The 8625-nt window shown below is 37.5% G+C and overlaps 1 pseudogene; it reads right to left on the reverse strand.

The window, feature by feature from the left end:
- Positions 1 to 1115: 1115 nt before the first annotated feature.
- Positions 1116 to 8625, reverse strand: part of LOC101984942 — a 15199-nt pseudogene continuing 7689 nt past the window's right edge.

Raw genomic sequence — 8625 nt, forward strand, 5'->3', positions numbered from 1 at the left:
TAGAAACTTGATTTCATTGCTCAAGCCTGGTCACCCTGCCTATGGGTATGCATGGCCATGGTCCCTTTAGTGTCAGAGGCTGACAAAATGATTTGGGGATAAGAATTAACAGTCCAAATGTCACACATAGTATTAACATTAGTGGATTAAGGGGAAGCACTGACTAACTAATGCCCAGATGGTCAGATATCAGAGAACGAACGCTATGTGAGAAAAATCACACAGTCATCTAAAGCGGAGTGGACACAAACCCTAGAGAATGTCCTATGTGTTGGACCAGTAAGTCAGATCATGACTGCGTTAAAGTTATGCATAAGGTATTTTTCTGATGACCAGAATTAATGGACCAGTCCATCAAGGACTCTGACATGAGTATTTCATCCATGATAGTAGTTTTGCAAAGGGAGAATGCCTTTTAGGGGTACTTCATGATTAACTGAGTTTCATCACTGAGTTGAAATCTCTGCCAAAGTGAAACTCAGTAAAAAAGGCAGAACTCATAGTGCTGACCACAGCTCTCTAACGAACAGCAGGAACTGAGGTCAATATAACCATGAACTCTAAATAGCCTTCACCACTATCCACATACATGAAGCTTTATATAAAGAAAGGGGCCTAGCTGACTCAGAAGAAAAAGTCTTAAAATAGGGAAAAGAAATCCTTGAAACCTCAGATGCTGTTTGGATTTCTAAAAGGGCAGTAGTCATGCATTGCTGGAGAAATCAAGGGATGTTACATTTACCTTGCAATGACTAGCAAGTCTAGTTTGACATAAATAAAACATAGGTTGGAGAATGCTGGTCATAAAGAAGTTTTAAAGTTTCCACAAAGTTGTACATTACTGAAAAAAAAAATGAAGGCAGAGATGGGTTCGGAAAAATGTCCAGATGCAATGAACAGTTTCCTTTTGATGAAAAATCGAAGGTTGGGGGAGTCCAAAAAGGAAACCTGAAGCTAGGATTTTAGGACAATCCCCACTGTCCTAAAGGTTGTCTAGGCTGGCCTGCACCTCCTCTTCAGGCCTCCTGGTGAGACCTCTGTAAGCCCAAACATACAAATATACTGACAATCAAAGACTCCTAACTCCAAAGACAGATTCCCAAAGTCAGAAAACAAAAAGTACAGTTCTAATGCTGTTTTTAACACTTTATTGAAATCTTCTTTGGCCCCATTACTGAATCTAATAAAAATGAATATAAAGTCTGAGCCTGATGTATTCTGCTCAAATTACTTAAATCCCTGAAATCATGACTTCTGAAATTTGGTGAAGTGAACCTAGAACAAGGACGATGGAGGCAAATATTCCATGTTTGGTCCTTGCATATGGATCAGGAATAAAAGACTTCTCACCAGGAATGGAGAGCACAGATACCAGAGAATAATGCTGAGAACCCTTCAGTGAGGACCCAGAAGGAAAGAGCTTCCCGACCAGCGAGTGGGAATGAGGATGTGCCTACGTTCTAAGGAAACCTAGCAGGCTCTCGAGCTTCTACTTAGTCCAGTGCGTTTGTGTGACCAGCATTAGAGCCTCTTTTAGGGTAATTTGTCATCAGGGTCACCTTTCAGCTCTTTCCCTTCTAGATGCTTTTATGTAACTTGAAAGGTAAGTTTTCCTTGCCTATGTATGAGAAAATGGCCAAAATAGCCTAAGCATTGTTGGGCAGCATTTCTCAGCTAGTTGGAGATAATGTCTGTGCTGTTTACATGTGGTTTTCAGCAGAACGATAACAAATGTGTTAAACCTTTTAATGTCTTCAAGACTATCTTTAGAGAAATCCCTATGCATGCGATGACTATGACTAGTCCTTCATGTATTCCAGCTACTAATTCTTAAACTACTACATACACTTAGAAAACATTATCCAAAGGTATCTCGCATTGAACACAGCTAGAGTGTACTTTCAAAGAACTTTAACAATCACTAGTCACACTCTCCTGGGAAACTGAGGAGGATAAAAGTACGGTTTGTTCAGTTGGTAAGTGGCTGGTAGCTGTCCACCCTCTGTAGAAGAGTATCCGAGTATCCAGGTGAATAGTACCTGAAAAAATAAATTTGCTATTAGATAGGGAAAATTTTCAAAGGTGGACTCAAGAAAGTCTACATAAGAACTTGCTGAAATAAGTAAAACTTCATGTATGGTCTTAATCATTACATGCTTTATGCATACGCTTAGAGACAACAAAGAATTTCTTAATATATATTTTAATTATATCTGGTCACAATTCACATTAAATACCTATTTCACAAATTACTTTTAAAATTACTAAAATATAAGCTATGTCCATATATCAACATCCATACATATACCCATATACAGATACATATACACACACACACATATATATATATATACATAGTGATATGAATTATATTTTTAAATTGAACATTTCATAAAAGATTAGCATTTTATATTGGTTTGGACTTGATTTGGCTGCTTTCAGCTAACTTTACCTATGCCTACTTAAAAATTTGTGAATAATATTATACTAATTTCCTCCATAATTTGTTAAATTACCATGATAAAAATCAATAGCTGTATTCTTTTTTCAGTAACATCCTTATACACAGTCATGGTTAAACATAACATACACACATCTAAAGAATGTTTCTCACAAGGCCTTCTACTTTGAAAAATGGCTTTCAGAAGTGGGTTCCTTCATGCAGTCTTGCACTTAAGGGTTCCCAATTATTTCTTTATTAGTCTGAGTTAGTACAAATTTTAAAGCTTGCCTCAATCTCCTATGCCCCTTATAAGTGCTTTTGATGTAAACAGATACTTTATTATATAACTACAAGAGGCAAATTTTCTATGATCTTTTTAAGTTATGTTGTTTAGTATGGTACCCACTGTCCACACAAAGCTGAGGAACACTCCAAACAGCTGGTCTACATGAGAAACTGAATACTTTGTATCTAAGTTTTAAAATTGATAATGCAATGATCAAAAAATGTTCATATGTTGTAGCTTTGGAGTCTGTCCTGGAGCTAGCTCTGGAGACCAGACTGGCCTTGAACTCACAGAGAACTGCCTGCCTCTGTCTCCCAATTGCTGGGATTAAAGGCATGTGCCAACACCACACAGCAATAACTTTTTTAATTTGGAAAAAAAATTCAATCAGTATGTTCTGGTCATAGTTTCCACTCCAACTCATTCAAGAGCCTTCTCACGTTTCTACCTATACAATCCCATGCCCCTTCATCTTGCTTTAAAAAAAAACAGACAATACAGCTCCATTGTATGTCAGTGTGGTGATTTCTCAGAAAATTAGGAAACAATCTTCCTCAAGACCCAATAATACCACTTTTGGGTATATATCCAAAGGATACTCAATTGTGCCATAAGGACATGTGCTCAACTAAGTTCATAACAGCATTGTTTGTCATAGCCAGAACCTGGAAACAACCTAAATGACCCTTGAATGAAGAATGGATAAGGAAAATGTGGTACATTTACACAATGGAGTACTACACAGCAGAAAAAAAATAATGACATCTTGAAGCTTGAAAGCAAATGGATGGAGCTAGAAAACATTTTTTTGAGTGAGGTAACCCACACCCAGAAAGACAATTATTACATGTACTTACTCATAAGTGGTTTTTAAACATGAAACAAAGAAAAACAGCCTAGAAATCACAATCCCAGAGATCCTAGACAACAATGAGGACTCTAAGAGAGACATACATAGATCTAATCTACATGGGAAGTAGAAAAAGACAAGATCTCCTGGGTAAATTGGGAGCATGGGGACCTTGATGGAGGGTTGAAGGGGAGGGGAGAGGCAGGAATGGGAGCAAAAGAAAAATGTAGAACTCAATAAAAATCAATAAATTTAAAAAAGAAAGAAAGAAAACTATGCCCACATTCCCAAAAACTGGATTATGGATGTTTGTCTTTGTTTAGTGTGTTGGTTACAAGGTGTTATGGACAATGGTCAGGAAAAAAGCTAAACAAAGGAGATTAGACTAAGGGTCTTATTTTGAAAAGAAAAAAAAAAGGAACTGCTTCGGGATAATGTTTCTGTACAATGTAAACATTGGCCACTAGTATTGGTTTAATAAAACATTGATTGGCCAGTAGCCAGGCAAAAAGTATAGTTGGGGTAACCAGACTAGGAGAATTCTGGGAAGAGGAAAGAAAGACACAGTCACAAGCCACACATAGGAAGAAAGATGAGAATGCCTTACTGAGAAAAGGTACCAAGCTATCTGACTAAACATGAACAAGAATTATGGGTTAATTTAAGTTGTAAGAGCTAGCTGATAATAAGCCTGAGCTAATAGACCAAACAGATTATAACTAAAATAAGGCTCTGTGTGTTTATTTGGGATTGAACAGCTGTGGGACCAGGTGGGACAAAAACTTTCATCTACAGTTACCCATCACTTTTGGCTCTTACAATCTTGCTTCCTTCTCTTCCTTATACATCTCTGAGCCCTGAAGGGAGAGCCTTAATGAAGACATCCATTTACAACTGAGTGTTCCACATCTCAGTCTTGGTTTATTGTCCAATTGTGGATCCTAGAATAACCTATGAGTCACTTTTTCCACATATAAATTTTGTAATTATAATTTTTATGTGAAAATTTTTCAGGTAAATTTTCCAGTAGAATATGCTCTCTGAATTAAGGTACAGTATAAATGAAAAAAAATTATAAAAACATAAAGTAACTCAACAATAATTTGTCTTGTTGACCATGTGCTTTGCTTTACAGAAGTTTGTCAGTTTCAGGAGGTCCCATTTATTAATTGTTTTTCTCAGTGTCTGTGCTACTGCGATTATATTTAGGAAATGGTCTCCTGCGCCAATGCATTCAAGTGTGCTTCCCACTTTCTCCTCTATGAGGTTCAGTGTGGCTGGTTTTATATTGAGGTCTTTGATCCATTTGGACTTGAGTGTTGTGCATGGTGATAAATATGGATCTATTTTCATTCTTCTACATGTTGGTATCCAGTTATGCCAGCACCATTTATTGAATATGCTCTTTTTCCATTTTATGTGAAAGTCATAATCTATCAACCTGTATAGCAGACATTCACAATTTCAAAGCAATTTAATTTGAACTCTTCCTTTATGTATTTAGTAAAATATATATTAAAATAGTATACACATGTGATAAACAACATTGCAGACTGACTGATTATGTTCAATTAGAACATAATCTAATTGTTTCATTTGCATGAGGTAAAAGAGCCTTGTGTAGAATTTCAAAGTCCACATATTTACACACTTGACTACTGAAAACACTGCAATACTGAAATTCTCAGTCCAGCTCCGTACCGTACTATTTCCTCTGGGTAGCAGTTGTTAAATGCTGTTGATGTATTCCTGCAGGAGAGAGCCAGGCTCTGCTTTTATCTCTTGCACCTTTTTAAGTCCTCCGCTAGTTACAAAAAGCCGCCAAGCTTTGCTGTCATGAGGCAGCACCTTAAAGGGAAAATGCACAGACAATCACATTTTCCTTCGCAAGCTAGCATTTTACTACTGAAAATAACTTAGTAGAGAATTTACTCTCAGTGTGTCTATAACAGAGTAATCCAAATCTGAGGGTAATGGGAAGTAAAACAGCTCCTTTTAAAAGTCTATCAACTGTTCATGTTGTAAAAATGGAATAAAGCAATGAACATGAACAAAGTTAATGCTACCCACTGCATACATGAAGCTTACACTCCAGTCTCTCCGCCTCTACAAAATAGAGGCAGGCTCTTTAACAAGGGAGAAGGGTCCCTCATAAACATCTAGTACTCATCCTGGATCCTCACCAGCCAGTCATCAACTGCAGCAGTTGTAGTAACTCAGAGCATGGGTGTTGTGGCATTGCTTGCCTTTGCCTGTGCTCTTCCTTCTCCCTAGAATGCCTTCCCACTACAGGAGTTCATCCTCTCCTGCCTAGTTAACTCCAACTTGTTATTTGTGGCAGTAACTTTAAGATTTTCTTTCCTTCTTTGCAGGTATGTTTCTTACCTTACTGAACTGACCAATAGCGTGTTTCAGGATATTGGGAGGCGCATCATACAAAAATGGCTCGAGGGCTGGGAGGTAGGTGCATTTTTGAAGAATATTCTTTATGGCTTTTTTACTCTGTTGAAAAACAAAGCAAAGTGTATATAAAATCTTAACAATTCATAGCCTATATTCCTACTGCAAATGAAACCAGTTTACTGGCCTAACCTGCAGTAGTTACATTTTCACAAATAGTTACATAAAAAACTTTTGACTGGTTTTTAATGATAGAATACCTTGGCAGTGATCATTGTGTTAAATACGATCATTAAATCTTAAAACATAAAGTGAATTGTTACGTTAGTTACTTAGGGTTTCTAATTAAAAGAGACACCATGACCACAGTAACTCTTATAAAGGAAAACATTTAATTTGGATGACTTACAATGCAAAGATTTAGTCCATTAACATCATGGTGGGACATGGCAGCATGCAGGCAGACATGCTGCTACAGAAGGAGCTGAGAATTCTACCTCTTGATCCAAGACAATAGGAAGTGAACTAAATTAAATATAGCTTAAACATGGGAAAACTCAAATTCTGCCTCCACAGTGACATACTTCTTCCAACAAGGTCACGCCTACTTAAACAAGGTCACACTTTCTAATAGTACCATTCTCTAAAAGCTTGGGGACCACATACATTCAAACTACCACAGATCTCTAAAATAAAAACTTTAATCCTCTAAGAGAGAGAGAGAGAGGGAGAGAGAGAGAGAGAGAGAGAGAGAGAGAGAGAGAGAGAGAAAGGCACTAGAAAATGGAAAGACATTCCATGCAAATGAGTTGGTAGAATTAATACGGTGAAAATGGCCATTCCAGCAAGAGCTATTTACAGATTCAAGGCAGTGCCAACCAAAACTATCCTATAACTCTTAAAGAACCACAAAAAAACCAAAGCAATCCTGAGAAAAATAATCTGGAGGGATTACTACTCCAGAACTTAAGATATATTACAGAGACATAGGAATAAAAACATAAAGTTTCAGCACAAAAATAGACATGCAGACTGATGGAGCAACATAGAAGTGCCAAACACGAGCACACATAACTTCAGCCACTTAGTATATGACAAAACAAAAACAAGCTGAAGAAGAAAAAACATCTTCAACCAAAGGTCATAGGAACTGGACGTCTACATAAAGAAGAATGAAATTAGATCCATATCTATCATCTTGCAAAAAAAAAATCTCCACACTGATCACAGACCTAAATGTGAAACCCAAAACCACTAGAAGAAAACATAAACAGAATCCTACACGATAAAGGTGTAGGGCAGGACTTTTTGATAAGTCCCATTTGCTCAAAGGCTAGGGCCAGCAGTTGACAAGTGAGACTTCATAAAACTAAAAGGCTTTTGCACAGATAAAGAAATAATCAGCCTGATGGAGAAGAAACCCTCATAATGGGAGAGAATCTTTGCCATCTATGCATCTGACATCCAGAATCTGTAAAGAACTCAAAAAATAAAAGAAAAACAAATATCCCCTTTGAAAGATGGACCTGAAACCCGAACAAAGGAATCTCAAAAGAAAAAACTAAGGAGACAAAGAATTACATCACAGAATCTTCATTGTCCCTAGCAATGAAGGAAATGCAAATCAAAACTATACTGACATCCCATTTATCCAGTCAAACAGCAAAGACCAACAAAACAACCAACAACATCGGAGACTGGGTGTGGGGAATAGGGCACCCTCATTATCTGCTGGTAGAACTGCACACCAGTGCAGCAGTGTGGGAATTAGTGTAGACAATTCTCAAAGGCTAAAAATAAATCTACAATATGACCCAGCTATGCCATTCCTTGGCATATACACCAAGAATTCAAGCTCCTGTTCCACAGATAACTTCAGCCATGTTCCCCGCTGCCCTATTCATAAAGTTAGAAAATGGAAACCACCTAAGTATCCTTCCTTTGATGGATGGATACTGGAAATGTGCCTATATACTATGGAATACTATTCAGCTGTAAATAAAAAATGAAATCATGAACTTTTCAGGTAAATAGATGGAACTAGAAAAGAACATATCAAATGAGGTAACCCAGACCCAGAAAAACAAACATTGTATATTCTCTCTCACTGGAGGCTGCTAGCTCCAAATTTTCAGATTTATGTGTAGTCCTCTCTTCTCAGCAGGACCTTCTCTATGTAACAGAGACCATTACAAAAAACAACAACCAAACAAAATGCAGAGTTTGTAGCCCAGCCACAAAGGATACCTCTACTCCTTCACCTAACACTTTGGGAATATTATGGAATGGGGGTAGAAGGATTGTAAGAGTCAGAGGATGGGAAATTTACTATGAGATCGTGTCTTCTAGGAATGTCAGATGCTATAGTCATGAAGTTCCACCAATGTGACTACCTCAGCATCAGCCAAACAAGGACAATAGGCATGTTAAAGTGGACAAAGGAAAGCCCAGGAGGCATCAGCCCTACATAAAGAACGATAGGCAACTAAGAAGGCTTAGAGCAGGAGAAATAGTCTTCCCCGAGTAAGACACACCGATTGGTTATTCCACACCAAATGGCAAGCTCTAAAGACATATATAGGAGTAACATTATAAAGAATAGATGAGCAGGTGATTATATTCAGGAGTATTAATGTATATACATAT

Source organism: Microtus ochrogaster, unplaced genomic scaffold, assembly GCF_000317375.1.
Source record: "Microtus ochrogaster isolate Prairie Vole_2 unplaced genomic scaffold, MicOch1.0 UNK189, whole genome shotgun sequence".
Classification (NCBI taxonomy): domain Eukaryota; kingdom Metazoa; phylum Chordata; class Mammalia; order Rodentia; family Cricetidae; genus Microtus; species Microtus ochrogaster.